This window comes from Salvia hispanica, chromosome 5 (assembly GCF_023119035.1).
Source record: "Salvia hispanica cultivar TCC Black 2014 chromosome 5, UniMelb_Shisp_WGS_1.0, whole genome shotgun sequence".
Taxonomy (NCBI): Eukaryota; Viridiplantae; Streptophyta; class Magnoliopsida; order Lamiales; family Lamiaceae; genus Salvia; species Salvia hispanica.
This window is the reverse complement of record NC_062969.1, coordinates 30,834,955-30,852,613: the sequence shown is the minus strand read 5'-3', so window position 1 is coordinate 30,852,613 and position 17,659 is coordinate 30,834,955. Positions and strand designations below refer to the sequence as shown.

Below are 17,659 nucleotides of genomic sequence, written 5' to 3'. Positions count from 1 at the left end.
ATTATTTAACTCACAAAATATAAAAATTGACCAAATTACCATTCGTGAAATCTATTCAAAATAAGCCCTCTAACTATAGGTAAATTGCTTGGCGGTGGAATGGAGGGTGTCGGGGTCTTTGAGGATTAGAGATGAGGTGACGGAGGGAGAATTGGAGGATGAGTTGAACCAAGGGAATGACATCCCTTTCTTAACTTCATTAAGGGAACAACATCACTGTGATTCATTCGACATGGATCGTAACTAGTTTCTTGTTTCAAGATCGTATGCTTTGAATCTCGTTTTAAATTGAATTTGCTACTTGTTTCCTCTTGAATTTCAGTTATGGTTTTATTACTTGCTGCCTAGTTAGTTAGATCTAATAATTTCACATTGATTTCGTTAATTGTATGCTTTGATTTGTATCGTAGGCTAGATCTAATTTTTGTGAGAGTATTTCTGATCGTTTAAACTCCATGAAAATGTATAGGATTCGTTGTTGCTTAGTTTCTGTCACCTTGCATGCTAGGTAGTGCGTAAATTTAGGATTTGCATGTTTAGTCGTCTCGATTTTGGATTTAATTCCTGATCTGAATATTAGTAATTTTAACTCAAGCTTTGTTAATGGTGTCTTCATTTTCTCTGCACTTTGTATTACTTGGTGAAGAAGGCAATTTCACCATCTAATTTTGGGACGACTTTATGCTTTTAGCCACCTTTTACTTTTTCTGCATATCTGGTAGTTAGTTGGTCAGTGCAGTTTGATATTCTCTGTTACTTTTGTCTGTCCATTTATAGTAATTCCTCACTTTTCAAATGCTCCACAACAGTCCAGTACTCATGTTTACGTACACAACCATGTTCCGATATGATAGTAGCTTACTGGTCAGAATAGGATAGTATAGGTCTCTCTTCATTTTCACGTCTAGATTAAAATCAACCCAAAGCATGGTAGCAAACCAAACCTTCCAGAATGTCGTCACAATCGTATTATGCATACATCCATCTCTGCGGGATTCGACCATTTACACCACTATACTAGCTAGTAGAAGCGGGTTGATGTTTTGATAATAGATTTTAGGTTTCGTGCCAACGACACAACTAAGTTAAGCTTTCCTCCTGACTAGTTGAACACACGAACCTGCAGAAACCTGCGCTTTCATAGGGCTTTGGTTACTTGCTACTCTACTAGGTTCTTGGGAGACCTTAAGAATTTCACTTATTAATTAAGCTCCTAGTGGTATTGTGACTTTCGAAATCACCAAGAATGGTGTGCTAAATGAAGAGGTGAGAAGATTGTCGCAGGGTTCTTCATCGCAGTTAAAGGTATTGGTTACCGAAGATAGAGAAGCAAAAATAAAGGCAAAAAGGGCAAAGATAAAAGTCGACGCAAATCAAGATACAAGAATATTGAATGTTATCATTTTGGTAGGCCTGGCCATATTAAGAAAAAATGCTTCTAGTGGAAGAAAGAGGACAAAGTTGGCCGAGATAAATATGAAAGAAAGGAAGAAGAAAAATCTGATAGTGTTGCTACTACCACTTCTAATGATGATTTGCTAATTGTTTATGGTGAAAATGTAATCAACCTAGCATCCAACGAGACGAGTTGGGTGATTGGTATCAATGCTTCACCTCATGTCACGTCAAAGAAGGAGTTATTCACATCTTATACTTCGAGTGATATTAGAGTGTTAAAGATGGGCAATGATAGTTTTGTGAAGGTTGTTGGCACAAGAAATGTTTGCTTAGTTACTAATAATGGAACAAAGTTTACACTTAGAATCTGTCAGGCATGCACCGCATATTTGTTTGAATTTGATTTTTGCAAGAAATCTAAATGATGAGGGATTCTATAATACATTCAATGAAAGCTAGTGAAAATTGGCTAAAAGTTCTTTAGTTGTGGCTCGAGGAACTAAGAATGCGAATTTGTACTTGATGAAACCTTCAACTTCAAGAACCATTTAAATGTGACAGAGAGTGATAGATCAACTGAGCTATGGCACAGAAGAGTTAGTCACATCAGTGAGAAGGGCCTTAATTGTCTAGCTAAAAAGAACCTATGTTCGGATTTGAAGAGTACTATATTGAAGAATTGAGCTCATTGTGTTGCACGAAACAGAGAAGAGTTCCATCTAAGCGTCATCCTCCGCAGAGAACGTATGAGTTGCAAGAGTTGGTTCACTCTCATGTTTGTGATACTTTTAAGGTAAGATCACTTGGTTTTGGGGTACCCAGTTTTTTTGGGTCGGGTACCCTTATTATGGTTTACGAATTATAAAGAAATATAAAATTTAAATTAAACCAAAACACAAGAAACCTAAAATATAAAAAATAATGGAAGGGCATAAAGAATCTCAAATACATTTCCACTTAATTTAAAGTGATATGTTTTCCTTTTTAGAATATCCCATCAATTTAAAGTGATGTGTTTTTGTAACACCCCGACTTTTTGCTACCTTTTTATTAATTCTTGAAGGGATCGTTTGTGCATCTGAATATATATATATTTTTTTTGCCTTTGTTTCTTTTGCGGAGAGAATGATTTTACAATTTGGGCTTAAACAATTATTCTTTTGCTAGCCCAATTCTTTTACTTGAGGAAACTACTTGTTCAAAGCCCAAGACTTCTTATTTTTCGTTTTTCTTGATCCCAGTTTATTGGAAAAGCCCAATCACACAAATATGATGAAAACCACGCTCTAAATTATCGGTTACGGAAAATCTTGGCCATGATCTGCACTACCAATAAAATAGGAACCAGACTATCTATATAAATCATCTCTTCTCCACGTCTCTTGTCATTCAATCAATTTTAAAAATCCAAAGAGAAAACAGAGAGATAGAGAGCCGTAGCCTACTAGCAAAATCATCAACTCCAGATCGGTTCACATTAGCAGCAGCGAGAACTACGATGGAAACAACCCCGATGCAGCGGGGCTGATCGGGACCACACAGGGTAAATCAGAGCTGCCTGGTGAACCGAAGAAACGATTGGACAGAAGTGGCGACAGGCTGCCCCGGCGGAGCAGCAACGTCCGATCAGCAGCGGCGATCTCAGCGGGGCGGCAACGATCCAACAACGGTGGGCGAATCAGCGAGCAGCAGCGGCTGTGGTGGCAGCTCATGACGGACAGCATCTGTGAAGACGGAGAATTACATGAGGCAACGATGGCGTAAAACTGTGACAGCAACCAACGATGCTGCAATCTGACCGACGGAGGAGAGGAGTTGGGACAGCGAGCTTGTCTCTTGGTGACAAGGCTGATGGGTGTTGATCGAAGGAGGGGCAACGGCGAAGCTGCTGAACGACGAGCGGGCAGAGGCATCAGCGGCAGAGAGGCGATGGTTTCCGTGGTGACCACCGCGGTGGCGAAGGGCAGATTGCGACTGCTCGGTGATGAAGGCAGATCGGGCAGCAGCGGTGACCGGCGGCGCCATCAGCGGCGATGTGGAGAGTGCATTGCGACGATCAGATTGCTGAGAGAGAGAAGAAGAGAGTAAGAGGGAGAGATGGAAGTCGTTGCACACAGTCGAGAGAGAGAGAGAGATGTTTCTTTTTGGGGAAGAAGAGCATTTATTTTTTGAGAAGAGATCAGAATCTTCTAACTAAGATCGAAGGGGCAATTTTTGCATGCTATTTAAGAACGGAAAGGATTGACAAGTGAAGGATTTAAGAGAACGAGGTGGGCTTTCTTTTTAAATAAGGGCAATGCCCTAAGTATATTTTTATGTGAAAATGATATGAATATTTGTCATGCCGTGTTTTGTTTTATCTATGGAACCTATCTGCTGTGGCTTTTGCCATCTATGGATAATCGAATTCGGGTCTGACTAGGGAGTGAGTCCCTACTCAGGCTAGTGTACACCAATGGGGATCGTGAGCCGTCTTTTGGGTCGGCCGGTCTAGTGACTTGGAATGTGGCCACATTCCTTGTCATCAATGGATCAGATATGGTAGACATCTATGGGAAAATGGTTGATCAACCGACTTTTACGATGGAAATGATTTTAGTGTCTTGGGTATTTTTTTTAAAGTTAAAACCCAAGGTCACTCAATGGTGGCATGATAAATACTTTTTATAAAATATTTTCGGCATGAGTACACTGAGTGCATCAAGTACTCAGCCCTGCATTTGTTTTTAAAAATGTGCAGGTTGAGGGTTTAGCTGTGACGAGCGTGGTGGGTGTTGAGCAGAGCTAGTGAAGATTTGTGTTTGCTTTTAAATGTTCCGAATATATTATGTCTTCATACATAATATTATTCTTCTCTCGAATGCTTCCGCTGAATGATGTTTCTTTTGAGTTCGTGTATTGTCAAGATAGTTTCATTTGGAGTTGTTGATTGTTGAGATAATACTCTGATTTTATTCGAGCTATTCCATTTATTTTGAGCTATGGGTCGAGTTTTGTTGTTTTTCCCTTTTTTTTCCGCTTCTTTTATCCTCCCCTAGTCACGATTCACCGTGTTTTCTATCCTTAGAAAATACGGGCGTGACAGTTTTCCGTTATAGGATATCTCATTTAAAGTAACACATTTTTAACATATTCTCTATGTCCTAAGTTACTTGAGTCGTATTTCACTTTAGGTTGTTCCAAGTTGCTTGAGTCATTTTTCTTTGTGGCTAAAAACAAAACATCTAATTACACATACTTTATTCTTTCTTTTATTTTGATCTATTTTTTCTCTCTTACTCTATTATCTCCTCTATTTTACTTTACTTTATTTAACTCACTAAACACAACTTTCTTAAATCCGGTGTCGGAAAAAAACGACTCAAGTAACCTGGGACGAAAGGAGTATCTATTTTATTCTCACGTACTTTACTTTTTCTGTACTTAACCCATAAATTAAATAAACAAAGAAATCATGTGTTAGAAAACAAAGAAATTATTTATGTTATTTGGGACAGATGATTGTTACTACTCCGTCCTGCAAGAGTATGCACTCTTTCCTTCTTATTCCTTCCTACAAGAATATGCATTTTTTAGTTTTGGAAACTCTTTCTCTCTGATGAAGTGAGACTCATTATTCGCTAACCATACTTTAATTACTTTTTATTTCTACATCTCTCTTACTTTACCAATTATGCATTAAAACTCGTACCCAACCAAAAGTACATACTCTTGTATGACGAACGAAGTATAAAAATAAGATAAGCCCTCACTTTTTCTCACCTAATGGAATATTCCTTTTCAAAAAGTGAAAAAACTCTCTCTGTATAAATAATTAAGCTCAAAGCACCATAAAATCTACAATTACAGGTGAACACAAGACTATCATGTGCGAGAGCCTCAAACAAAACTACCAACTCTGCCAAGACCTCTAGCGCGGCTGATTCAGCATTGTCTACCGCTGTTCCTCCACAGCCTCCCACGCTTCATTCGCAAACAAATCCATCTACAAGCACTCACTCTCCAATGACACTGCCGAGCCTAAGATCCTCCACCTCCTCTCCGCCTACTGATGCACTATTTTTTAGCACTACAACTACTTGCAAGTATACAAGGCAGAAATAGTATAACTAAAGGTTAGTACTGGGATATCAAACTCAGGGAATAGAATTGCAACTGGCTATCATGTACTAAGTGTTAAATACTATCTAGAGAAACAGAGATTTGGGTTTAAAATTTATAAAACTAGAGACAAATAAATAAAGTAAAATAATACAAGTAACGAAGATAGAATCAGACAATTAGAGGAATTTCAAGGATAAAGATTTCACCAATTCTTTAGTTATTCTAATTAGTTCTAAATTCATCCGACTTAAGTTTTACCACGATTTCTCCCTATCATGCATCACATGTCACAATTATTGAATGAACACATAAAGATAAACCAATCAAAGCTATCATTGACCAAAGATTGACAATAATCAAGGTAACAGCCAATTAGTCGAACAAAAGCTCAAGAAAAATCAAGTGCTACGAGCTCTGAAAATTAAACATAAAAAGAACTACATAAAAGTCTATTACTATCAAACCTCAAAATTATATTGTTTAGTAATCCATAGACAGATGAACTAATATAATAATTAAAGTACGAGACGTGAAACAAACAAACAAAACCTGAGGTTGATTCTTGAAGTCTTCATGCTCCTCTTGCCTTGCTTCAATCTCCAAGAATGATGAAAAAATTAAAATATGGAATAGAGAGGGAGGAGCCTTGGAAGCTCCCCAAAGGGGGCTATGAATTGGTGTCAGGAATGGTTAATATTATGAATTAGGTTATGGGGTATTTATAGGCTGGAAAATGATTTAAACTTGGTAAAAAGTTTCCTCCAAGTAAGAGTAATATTGAATTTTCGTGCCCCATACGTTAAGGAAAAGATTTGGCTTCACAACGTAATGTCTTTTTTCCTTCCTTGAATTTCCGCCTAAATTCCGCACTTGACAACTTTGTGCAACTTTGGTAGAATGCAATAACTTTCTCCACAGAACTTTGATTGAGATGATCAAGGTACCAACGCGAAGCTCTGTCAAAGACGAAGAGAATGGTATGTAGCACGCCTGATCGGACTATAAAATCGCCGGAAAAATGAGTTTTAACAGAGGTTGTTGTGCGCGACCGAGCTCAGCGAGCCGCTGCCTGGACAGCTCCAGAACTCTTTGGGCTCGTTTCAGCGACCGCTGGCATGGGTCCAGCGGGCCGCTGGGTTGTGCTTCAGTTCCAGCTTACAGATTTGGCGTTTTTATGCCCTTTTTCAGTTCTATTTTGCACATTTATCACAAAACACGTTAAAATACCAAAATGAATAAAACATGCAAATAATGGACATGTAATGCAACTTTGACATTCAAACCAGACCAGATAATGGCCTTAAAATAGTGCAAAATCCGAGCGCATCACCTACCCTAACATTTTCCGCCTCCACGACGTGTATGAGAAATTCGACCACATCCACCTCGTCACCGATCTCTGCGACGGCGGTGACCTATTAGACTGCCTCTCTTCCGGCAATCATTTTCCTAGCTTGCCGCCGCCGCCGTTTTAAAGCAATTGACGGCAGCGATCGCCTACCGTCACCGGGTTGGTGGCACATAGAACGCATGTTTCACTAATTTTTTTTATACACCTTTTTAATAAAGTCAAAAAAAAAATTATATGGATCAAGAGACATCTATTAGAAATCTTATTTTTTTTACGCAGTACTTCTTCCGTTCCAACTAAGTTGCGTTGTAGTCATTCTTGGGATGTCCCAACTAAGTTGAGTCATTTCTTTTTTTTTTGATAAAAATAAAACACTAGATCACTTTTCTTTTATTCCTTCACCTACTCTCTTTCTTTATCCACTACAAAAAACTCACAGTTTACTAGCAAAAATTAGTAGCAGATATAATATGTTGCTGTTAGTAGTGGATTGGTGGCAAAATATCCATTAGTAATTTTACAAGCGGAATTAGCAGCAAATTTATGATGGATTTTGATTCTTCGATCACACAACATAATTAGTAGTGTATATAGCAACGAATTGATGGTCACTGGTGAGTAGCAACGAACAGTTGTCTCTAGTGATAATTACCAACAATATTGAAGTGGATTATACTTACTAGTAAGTAGCAACAAACCATTGTCGTTAGTATTAAATTACTAACGAAATTATAGCGGACTAATATTCACTGGAAAGTAGAAACAGACAAATATCGTTGATAATAAATTCCAACAGATTAGCAACGATGAATGGTTTGCGATTAATTAACAACGAAAAAATGCCGCTAGCAATGATTTACCAACGAAATTACAACGCCCTAGTTTTCACTGGTAAGTAGCAACGAATAAATGTCATTCAATAAATTACTAATAGACTAGCAACGACGAATGGTCTACGAGTAAATAACAACAGAAAAAATGTTGCTGTGATAAATTACTAACAAATTAGTAACGGAAAAATATCGCTTGCAATAAATTACCAACGAAATTGTAGTGGATCTTGGTTGTCAAAAGTACTAGCGAAGAATGGTCAGTGGGAGAAATTTCCTTTGTGATATTTTTCTCTTTCATTGAAGAAATAAAAAGGTACATACAAATCCAAACTCAAATTTGAAGCCAAATGTTGATAATTATTATAAAAAAAAGTTGCGAAATGTTACTCCGTTTTTTCCATTAAAAATGAAACGTTACCTAAAATAGAAATAATATCATCTCTACTTTTTCATCTCTCTTACTTTATTCTCTCATTTTTAACTTACAAAACTTAACACTACATAAAATTATGTACCGAAAAGTAAATATTTTATTTCTAATAGGACAAAGAGAATAAGTAATAATAACTCTAAATCCTAGTTTCCAAGAGAAATAACGAGACAAAATAAGTATGACAAATTGGAACAAAAGCAGATTATATATAATCAATTACATCAAGAAATACTAATATCTGAGCAATTTGTTATACATATTCTGAAAAGTTTTACAAACAATTCAATATGAGTGAGAGGTAAATTTAGTACCAGGACATTGCTATGGTTGCTCATGAAATTTATATTCTGAAATCTATTACTCTATTCGTCTATCATTAGGAGTCTTATTTCGTGGCGGCATAGATTTTAAAAAATGTTAAGAAAAGTGGGTGAAGAAAGTTAGTTGAATATGAGTCTCACTTGTATATATTAGTTATAAATGAAATGTGAGTAAAATGAGTTAGTAAAATGTGAGACCCTATATAATAATTCATAGTGATCAAATACAATACTACCTCTGTCCCTGAAAGTTTGTCTTATTTTTCTATTTTCGTCCGTCTCCCAAAGTTTGTCCCATGTCATTTTTACCATTTTTGGTAGTGGACCTCATATTCTACTAACTCATTCCTACTCACATTTTATTATAAAACTAATATATAAAAGTAGGACTCACAATCCACTAACTTTTTCAACTCACTTTCCATTACATTTCTTAAAACCTGTGTCGGGTCAAAGTGTGACAATTAAGGGACGGTTGCAGTATCTTTTACTAATATTTGTCTACTATTTCGGCACGTGATTTAAGAAAAATTGTGTTAAGTGAGTTAATTAAAGGAAAAGGTAAAGTAGGAAATGAAGAAGGTAGAGAGACGAAGAAAGAATAAAGTAAGTCAGAAAAAATATGTTGACTTTTACTAAAAATGGAAATGAACTCCACTGCCGTGGAACGTACCAAAATGACAAAGTGACTCTACTATTATGAAACAGAGAGAGTAGTAATTTTACTTCAACCATTTATACAAAATCCAAATCCAAAAAAATATTTCATATTACCTAGTTTTTAACTTTTTCAATCTTACCTACGTATTTTTCAAAATTATACATTAACCCCACAATATATATCAGTAATTTATTTACTTATAGTATTAAATCATGTCATATTTAATCGTATATCAAATAATTAATACCACTATAATTTATCCAAGAATTATTGTAAAATGTATTTCAAATAATTAGAAATATGTACCAACTTAAAAAGTTTAAATTACACCAATCTCAAATCTCTAATCTTCAAAATAAATATGCGAACTTCCAATCAAATTAATTCACATAGCTTTACTTTTATTTACTAAAATTATAAGCCCAAAGCCCATTTGACACCTACAAATAAAAACATCAAAGAAGCAGTCTTCTTCGCATAACGTATGTGGTTCATCTTCTTCAACAAACAAGTGCTTCCTTCTCCATAAATCAGGTATATCTTCTTTTCTCGTATCTTTCTTATTTTTTTCATTTCTCTCAATTTTTAACATAATTTCTTTATTTTCTTATCCAAAAATTTTAGCTTGTTAGTATGCCTTGAATTTGTATAGGATTATGTTTCCTAATTGGGATAGGATGATGTTTCCTAGGCCTAGTCCGTCTAATGTGTGCCTATATATATAGGAGTAGAGCACATAATCTGTATCTGAAAACCGCAGTCATAATACAATTTGTTTTTCGTTTTTACCCGTGGACGTAGCCAACACAACGTTGGTGAACCACGTAAATTCTGTGTCTATTTACGTTCTTTTGTTTCTCGATTCACAATTGCCCTATTTGTCATAACAAACTGGTATCTAGAGCCTTGGTTTTCGAACTAGGGTTTTGAATTCCGCTGCGAGGGTTTTGTCCGGTAAATCGAGATGTCTGCTCTGAACGTGAAGGTTGACAAATTCACCGGGACAAATAGTTTTGGTTTATGGCAGATCAAGATACGATCTCTGCTGAAGCAGCAGGGTTTGTGGGAGCCGCTCAAAATAAAGAAGGCTACGGAGGATGATAAGGAGTGGACAATCCTAGACGAAAAGGTCCACTCGACCATCATATTGAGCCTGTCTGACGATGTTATCATCGAAGTTGCGGATCAGGAGACGGCTGCTGCTCTTTGGGCGAAGTTGGAGAGTCTATACATGACGAAGTCTCTGACCAACAAGTTGCTCTTAAAGCAACGTTTGTTTCGGTTACGCATGCAGGAAGGTACGCCATTTCGGGATCATCTGGAAAATTTGAATAAAATTTTGCTAGATTTGCGTAATGTTGAAGTTAAAGTAGAAGACGAGGATGCTGCTTTAATTTTGCTTGTGTCTCTGCCTGAATCTTACGAAAATTTTGTTGAGTCTTTTATGACTGGCAAGGAAACTCTTTCGTTGGAGGATGTTCGATCTGCTCTCCACATCAGAGAGGATCGTCAACAGGCAACGAGTTCAGCCACAGAAGATCTGCCATCGGGATTATCTGTTACGGGTAAAGGACAGAAGAAATTCGGATAGAAGAAGCAGAACTCAAAAGGTTCAAAAGGTCCTAAAGGCCCTAAGCCAGATGACATCTGCAGATATTGTAAAGAACCAGGGCATTGGAAGGCTGATTGTCCAAGGATAAAGAAGAATTTTGGCAAGAAGGAAGATGCTAACGGTTCTGCGACTGTGGCAGAAGCTGATGACACAAATTCGGAAAAGAATTGGCCTTGGTTGCGGATGAACAGCCACACTGTAATGATGTGTGGATTTTGAATTCTGGAGCGTCATATCATCTCTGTCCTCACAGGGAGTATTTCAACACTTATGAGCAGATAGATGGAGGCAATGTTACCATGGCCAACAGTGCTGTCTGCAAGGTGGTTGGCATCGGCTCAATCAAGATTAGGACTCATGATGGGGTCTTCTGCACCTTGAACGATGTTAGGCATGTTCCACAGATGACGAAGAATCTGATATCCCTGGGTACATTTGATAGTAAGGGGTTCAGTTTCAAAGGTGAAGGTGGAGTAATGCGTATTTGAAAGGTTCGAAGTTGGTTCTGACAGCTTTGAAATAGGGTACCTTGTATGTTCTGAGAGGTTCCATCGTAGAAAATTCTGCTGATATTGCATCATCCGAGGTTGCAACCAAGGATATGACCAAGCTATGGCATATGAGGCTCGTTCATATGGGAGAACGTGGCATGAGAATCATGTCGAATCGTGATTTTCTTTTGGGCCATAAGGTGCAGAAACTTGATTTCTGCGAACACTGTGTGTTGGGAAAGTTTCATCGCAGCAAGTTTCCAAAGAAAGGTGTTCATCGAACGAAGGGGACACTTAACTACATTCATATGGATTGTTGGGGTCCCTCACGTGTTGAGTCTATTGGAGGACACAAGTATTTTGTGTCGATGATTGATTACTACTAAAGAATGACTTGGGTGTTTATGATGAAACATAAAGGTGAGGCATTCAAGAAGTTCAAAGAGTGGAAGACTCTAATTGAAAACCAGACTGGGAAGAAGATCAAGCGATTGAGAAAGGATAACGGTCTGGAATTTTGTTCGTCTGAGTTGATGAGTTCTGTAGGAGTGAAGGGATCGTTCGCCATCACACCGTTAGACATACACCACAGCAGAATGGTGTGGCAGAACGCATGAATCAGACGTTGTTGGAGAGAGCAAGATGCATGCTCTTCCAAGCCGGTTTGACTAGGAAGTTTTGGGCAGAGGCAGTAAACACGGCTTGTTATCTGATCAACCGTGGACCTCACACTGGCATTGACTGCAAGACACCGTATGAGGTATGAGGTAATGAAGATGATGAAATGGTTGCAGAAGACGCTCCCCTTAACCCAGTCGAAGGTAACTCCTGGTCCAGCAGTGAAGTCAAGCAACCTGTCCAGAGCAGCCCCAGCAGATGGTCTCCCCACCCGTTCCCAAGCAAGTGTCAATCCCAACAAAACCAAAGTCTATGATGAAGAAGAATCACCCCCCATGACCAAGTAACTTTTAATTTTTGCTTTCAGTTATCTATCTTTGTTTTGTTGTCTATTTGTTAAGTGTTGTTGTTTATGTTTTCTCTCACTCAGTCTGGCTAATTTCATGCATCGGTTATATGGTGAAAAGCACTATATTTTGTTGGGTCTAACACGATTTTTAAGCCAGGTGTGTGACAGAATCGCTAGATCCAGGAAATGATGGAGGAAACGGACTAGCGAAGGAATGAAGGAGAAGTGAGCAGAATTTAAGGAAAAGAAGGCTAGAAGAAGGGAGTCAATAGCTGAGGGCAACAAAGTCTATCTATACCTCGCTGGGCCCCACTTCAACGCCTATAAATAGAGGAGCATGCAACACACAACATATACAACTTTTCGCTCTTAGCTCACACACACTTGGGAAATGGGAGTTCTGGGGTAGTTTAGGTTTTAAGGGGTCCAATCTTCAGAGGAAGTCCGTCGTAACACCGTCCGCGTGAGGGCGAAGATACAATCTATTTACTTTCGGTTCTTTTGCACTCTATTTCGTTCGAACTTCACTTTTGGAAGTCGATTTGGTTGTTGATGTTACTGATTATCTATGCATTTCTTAGTTTTCGTTATATTTGTGTTATCTCGTGTTGATCTACGTTGATCCTGTTGTTAAAAGTTTTTATTTCGGCAAAGTTGCATGTTGATCTCTGTTTTTGTCACTTTGGTGCTTGATCTGGGGAATTTGGCTGTAGATCTGCGGTGTTGTTGTTGATCGGAGGTTGTTTGTTGAATCTGAAGTTATGGAATGTTTTTTGGCTGGAGTTTGTGTCGGATGCTTGGATCCGGAGTGGATTTAGCATCCGAGGTTGGATTTGAACAGGGGAAGTCGAGTTGTGCATGGATTTTGAGTTTTCTGTTTACTTTCTGTTTTGCTTCGTCTAGCAGCCGTAGATCTGTTTAGTTCTTAATTGTTCTTCATTAAATCGTTAAAATCCAGTCTGCTCTGTTTTCCGATTACGTTTCATACCTGTTTCTTCTGAGTTTTTGTGAAATTTGATTTGAAGAAGATGATGTCGCTGTTAGTTAGTACTTTAGTTAGTTGTTTTCTCAGCTTTTCGTCCGTACTTGCTTTTTCAGTCATGGTCCCCACCGTCAGTTTATTTCCCAGATCTAGGTAATTTAGAATAGTTTCTTAGATCTAGCGATTGTCTCGGTTCTAGTTTGCGTGCATGTTTTCTGTTTTGCCTAGATCTAGCTGTTAGCGTAGCAGATTTCAATACCAAGTCTAGTTTAATTTCCTCAACCCAAAAATGCGTGGCAGCAGCCAACCCAAAAATAATTTCCAAATCCTTGAGCATGTTCATTACGCATCCATCTCTGTGGGATCGATCCCTACTTCCCTGTGCTAAGTTTTAGTATAAGTGGTTGAGGGTTTTGAAGAAGTGATCTGTGTGTCCGACGACCGAGATTTTCCAACGACCAGTGAGTTCCTAGACCTTGTGATCTAGTGGATTTGCTGGACCTAGGAAACTTGTTATTCTTTTCTGTGCACACTAGCTCACACTCGTGTCTTCAAATGGCGCCGTTGCCGGGGAAGGATGGCGTTTATTGTTATTGCGTTTGAGGATTTGGTGTAAATAATTTAATTTCTGTTATTTTGTTCTCCTTGACAGTTTATGAACACGGGCTTCCATTCTGGAAGTTGGGCTAGTTCATCTGGGTCAGGGAGCGGCCGATACAAGTGGCAAGTCAAGGAGTCTACGTCCACTATCACCACCAGATCAGGTTTGAGGACAGTGGACCCATTTCCGTTCGAATCAGAAAGTGAGAAGGAGTGGAATTCGTCAGGAGAAGAAGACCCGAAGTCGTCAACAGAAACAGAGCATTCCGAGACTGAGGAGGAGGAAGACCCAAATATGGCTCATTTAGTAGATCCCGATCCGGAGATAGGGTCACTCACCGCGCATCTCGACGGTGAACCCGCCCATGCTATAGTCTCAAACCCGCGTCGGAGGTCTATTGATATCAAGACAAATGTGCTCGGAGTTTTGCCCACATTTTCTGGACGAAGGAACGAATGTCCTTATGAATTCTTGAACGAGTTCAGTAAGCTGTGTAGCATTCAAAAGCGCCCTAACGAGGCGACTGAGGAGGACTACCGTTTACGTGCAGTTCCGTTTGCCCTCAAAGGGGAGGCTAATACTTGGCTACTGAGGCTTCCACCAGACTCGATTAACACATGGAAAGATTTCAAGCTGGAATTCTTGGATTATTTTTTCCCTTCCAACAAGACGAATGCCTTGAAGAAGGAGATTCAGGAGTGCAAGCAGGAATATGATGAGTCTCTGAGTTCTTATTGGTCCCGGTTCAAGGGACTGTTGGATGCTTGCCCGAACCATAGGATGATTGAAGCGGAGACTTACTATCTGTTTTATGAAGGAGCAAACCCTGAGTCAAAGGACTTGATGAATTCCTCGAGCGGGGGAAATTTTACCAAGAATAAAGCAAGTGAAGCCAGAGAGACTTTGGGAAGGCTGATTGAGGCGAAGAAGGCCTATGATAACCCGCGAAGCATATTGAGGAGGGGGTCAGCCAATGCAGTGACGGAGCAAGATGACAAGAAGGTGGAAGACAGGATAGATAAATTGGAGAAAGCACTGCTGAATGCAATTGAGAAATACAACCCTCATGCTCCAGCAGAAAGTGAGAAACCCCCTGGTCAAGAAGAGAGGCAACTTCAGCCTTATTACAGTCAGCCCTGTGAAGGGGAATGCCAAGCTCAAGCAAATTCGATGGGGAGCTGGAATCCAGATGGAAGTTGGAACCAGGGAAGACAGAGGGATGCCCCATGGAGGACTCACCCCAATTTTAGATGGACTGACCATGATCAAGGTCAGCCACCCCCACTGCAGCTCACGAATTATGCACACCCTCCGCAGAGGCAGTCCAACTGGTCAGGAAAAAGTCAAGAGGGGCAATTGCAACTGGGGTACAGGAATCAAGACCATACTAATTGGGGAAATAGGAATCAGAACAACCCAGGGAGCTCTTATGTGCCACCTCACCAGAGAAATAACCAGGGGAACTATCAGAATTTCCAACCGAATCATCAAGGGAATCAAGGGTCTAGCAATCAGTACAACAACCATTAAGGGAATCAAGGGAACTATCGTCAGAACCACCGGACCGAGCGAACATTAGTCAAATCACCTTGAGGTCCGGGCGAGGCTATGAAGGACCGACCCTGGAAATTGATGAGGAGGTACCCATACAGCCTAGTAAAGGGAAAGAAAGTCAAGTGTTTCAAGGGGATAGCCCTAGACCCAGAGAAGTCCTTGTTCAGGATGACCTCCAGAAGGGAGATTTAGGGGGATCTCTGCCTCGACCAAGTGACCCATTTTTCCTAGATCCAAAACCTGAGGTAGTGAACAAGGAAGGAAGTAGGGAAGTTGGTGAAACCCAGGCTGGGAGTTCCACAAATGCAATGAAGCGAGCAAAACCATTTCCATACCGGGGGGAAGCAAAGAAAAAGAAGGATGCTACAGAGGATCTCATGGAGATTTTTAGCAAACTGGAAATCAACCTGCCATTCTTACAAGCCCTAAAAATGTCTGCAGTAAGTTCATCAAGGAATTCATTGCAGGGAAGACTAAACCAGATGAGAAGATTGTGATCGGGGAAAATGTGTCTGCTGTGATACAAAAGAGAAGGATGCCCTCGAAATGCACGGACCCAGGTATGTTCAAATTACCTATCTCTCTAGGGGACATCAAGGTCGAGCATGCTATGTGTGATCTAGGGGCGTCTATCAATGTTTTACCGCTTTCGATCTATAAGAAATTGATAGGAGTAAGGATGGTTGCTACCAAGGTAGTAATCCAGTTAGCGGATAGAACTTGCATTTGTCCTGAAGGTGTGTTGGAAAATGTCATAGTCAAAGTGCATGATTTTCTATATCCTGCTGATTTTTATGTGATCAAGATGAATGATAATGAGTCTGCTGAGTCTAGTGGCGTACTTTTAGGGAGACCATTTTTGCGTACTGCTAAGACCATTATCGATGTCTTCGATGGAACAATTTGTTTGGATTATAATGGGGAAAAATATACATTTAGCATAGATGAGGGGATGAAAAGGCCATTAGATGTTGAGAATCTTTATGCTATTGATGTTATTAACCCCCTGGTCCAAGAATATCTTAAGATGGAATTGATACAGGAACAAATTAACAACTTGGAGCTGAGCCACTTAATTGACAGAGAAGTTGTAGGGTGGTGTGCAGCAATGAACACAACGGAGTTGACAGATGAGGAACTCACAGAGGCCATCATGGAGTTTTGCAGAAATCCCGAGTCAGCTAAATCTAAGGGATCGGCTCACGTGGCTAGTCTGGAGAATTCTCCTGGGCCTGGGAGAAAAGAATTACCAGAAATTGCAGAAAAGAATCCCTTGCCCCAGGAGACGAATGAAACAAAGAAGGAACTGAAGACACTCCCACCAGGCCTCAAGTATGCTTATTTGGAAGAAAATGAGGCATTCCCAGTAATAGTCAACAGCGACTTGACCAAGGAGCAGAAGAAGGAATTGTTGGAAGTCATTAAACGAAACAAGAAAGCAATAGGGGGAACTCTCTCAGATTTAGTGGGAATCAGCCCTGATCTTTGTATGCACCACATCCGTCTAGAAGAAGGTGCAAAGGCTCATCGAGATGCACAACGGAAACTGAATCCAAACATGCGAGAGGATGTAGAAGACGCTCCCCTTGACCCAGTCGAAGGTAACTCCTAGGTCCAGCAGTGAAGTCAAGCAACCTGTCCAGAGCAGCCCCTCCGTCCAGCGACCACCTCAATCGCTCCAGCAGATGGTCTCCCCACCCGTTCCCAAGCAAGTGTCAATCCCAACAAAACCAAAGTCTATGATGAAGAAGCCAGTACCCGACCAGCCAGAACAGGAAGAAGAAGAGCCGGAGCAGCCGGCGAAGAAGAAGGTGAAGATGACCCGACCCGGAATCCCACCCCAGTCTGGCTCTCGAGGGAGCCAGCCCCAGAAGTGAATCACCCCCCATGACCAAGTAACTTTTAATTTTTGCTTTCAGTTATCTATCTTTGTTTTTGTTGTCTATTTGTTAAGTGTTGTTGTTTATGTTTTCTCCCACTTAGCCCAATGCTTGGTCTAAGTGTGAGAAGTTTGTATTTTCTGTTTTGTTGTGTCTTCTCCCACTTAGCCCGTTGTTCGGTCTAAGTGTGAGAAGTTTTTATTTTTATAAACTGTTGTTGTGTGTTGCATTGATCTCCCTGTTTCCCCCCTTCACGACGATGGCTTGGGGACAAGCTTAAGTGAAGTGGGAGGGGGAGAGGAGTCAATGCAAGTATTTGTGTCGCATGAGCCAGTGAATATAATACGGCATGATCTCCTTAGTGAAAGTAATTGAAAATAGGAGGTATTTCAACTTAGAAGCCTTTTCTTTTAATAAGCCAAGTCAATCTGAATGAAGCAAGAACGATAGAGGACGCCTTTACTTACTTAGT

At 39.8% G+C, this 17,659-nt stretch overlaps 1 long non-coding RNA gene across 1 annotated transcript; it reads left to right on the top strand.

Annotated features, from left to right (window-relative positions):
* Nucleotides 1-2,820: 2,820 nt before the first annotated feature.
* On the top strand, nucleotides 2,821-4,380 carry LOC125186300. Its single transcript, XR_007170411.1, has 2 exons — nucleotides 2,821-3,668; nucleotides 4,139-4,380. It is a non-coding gene; the product is annotated as an uncharacterized LOC125186300 (long non-coding RNA).
* The last annotated feature ends 13,279 nt before the right edge of the window (nucleotides 4,381-17,659 follow it).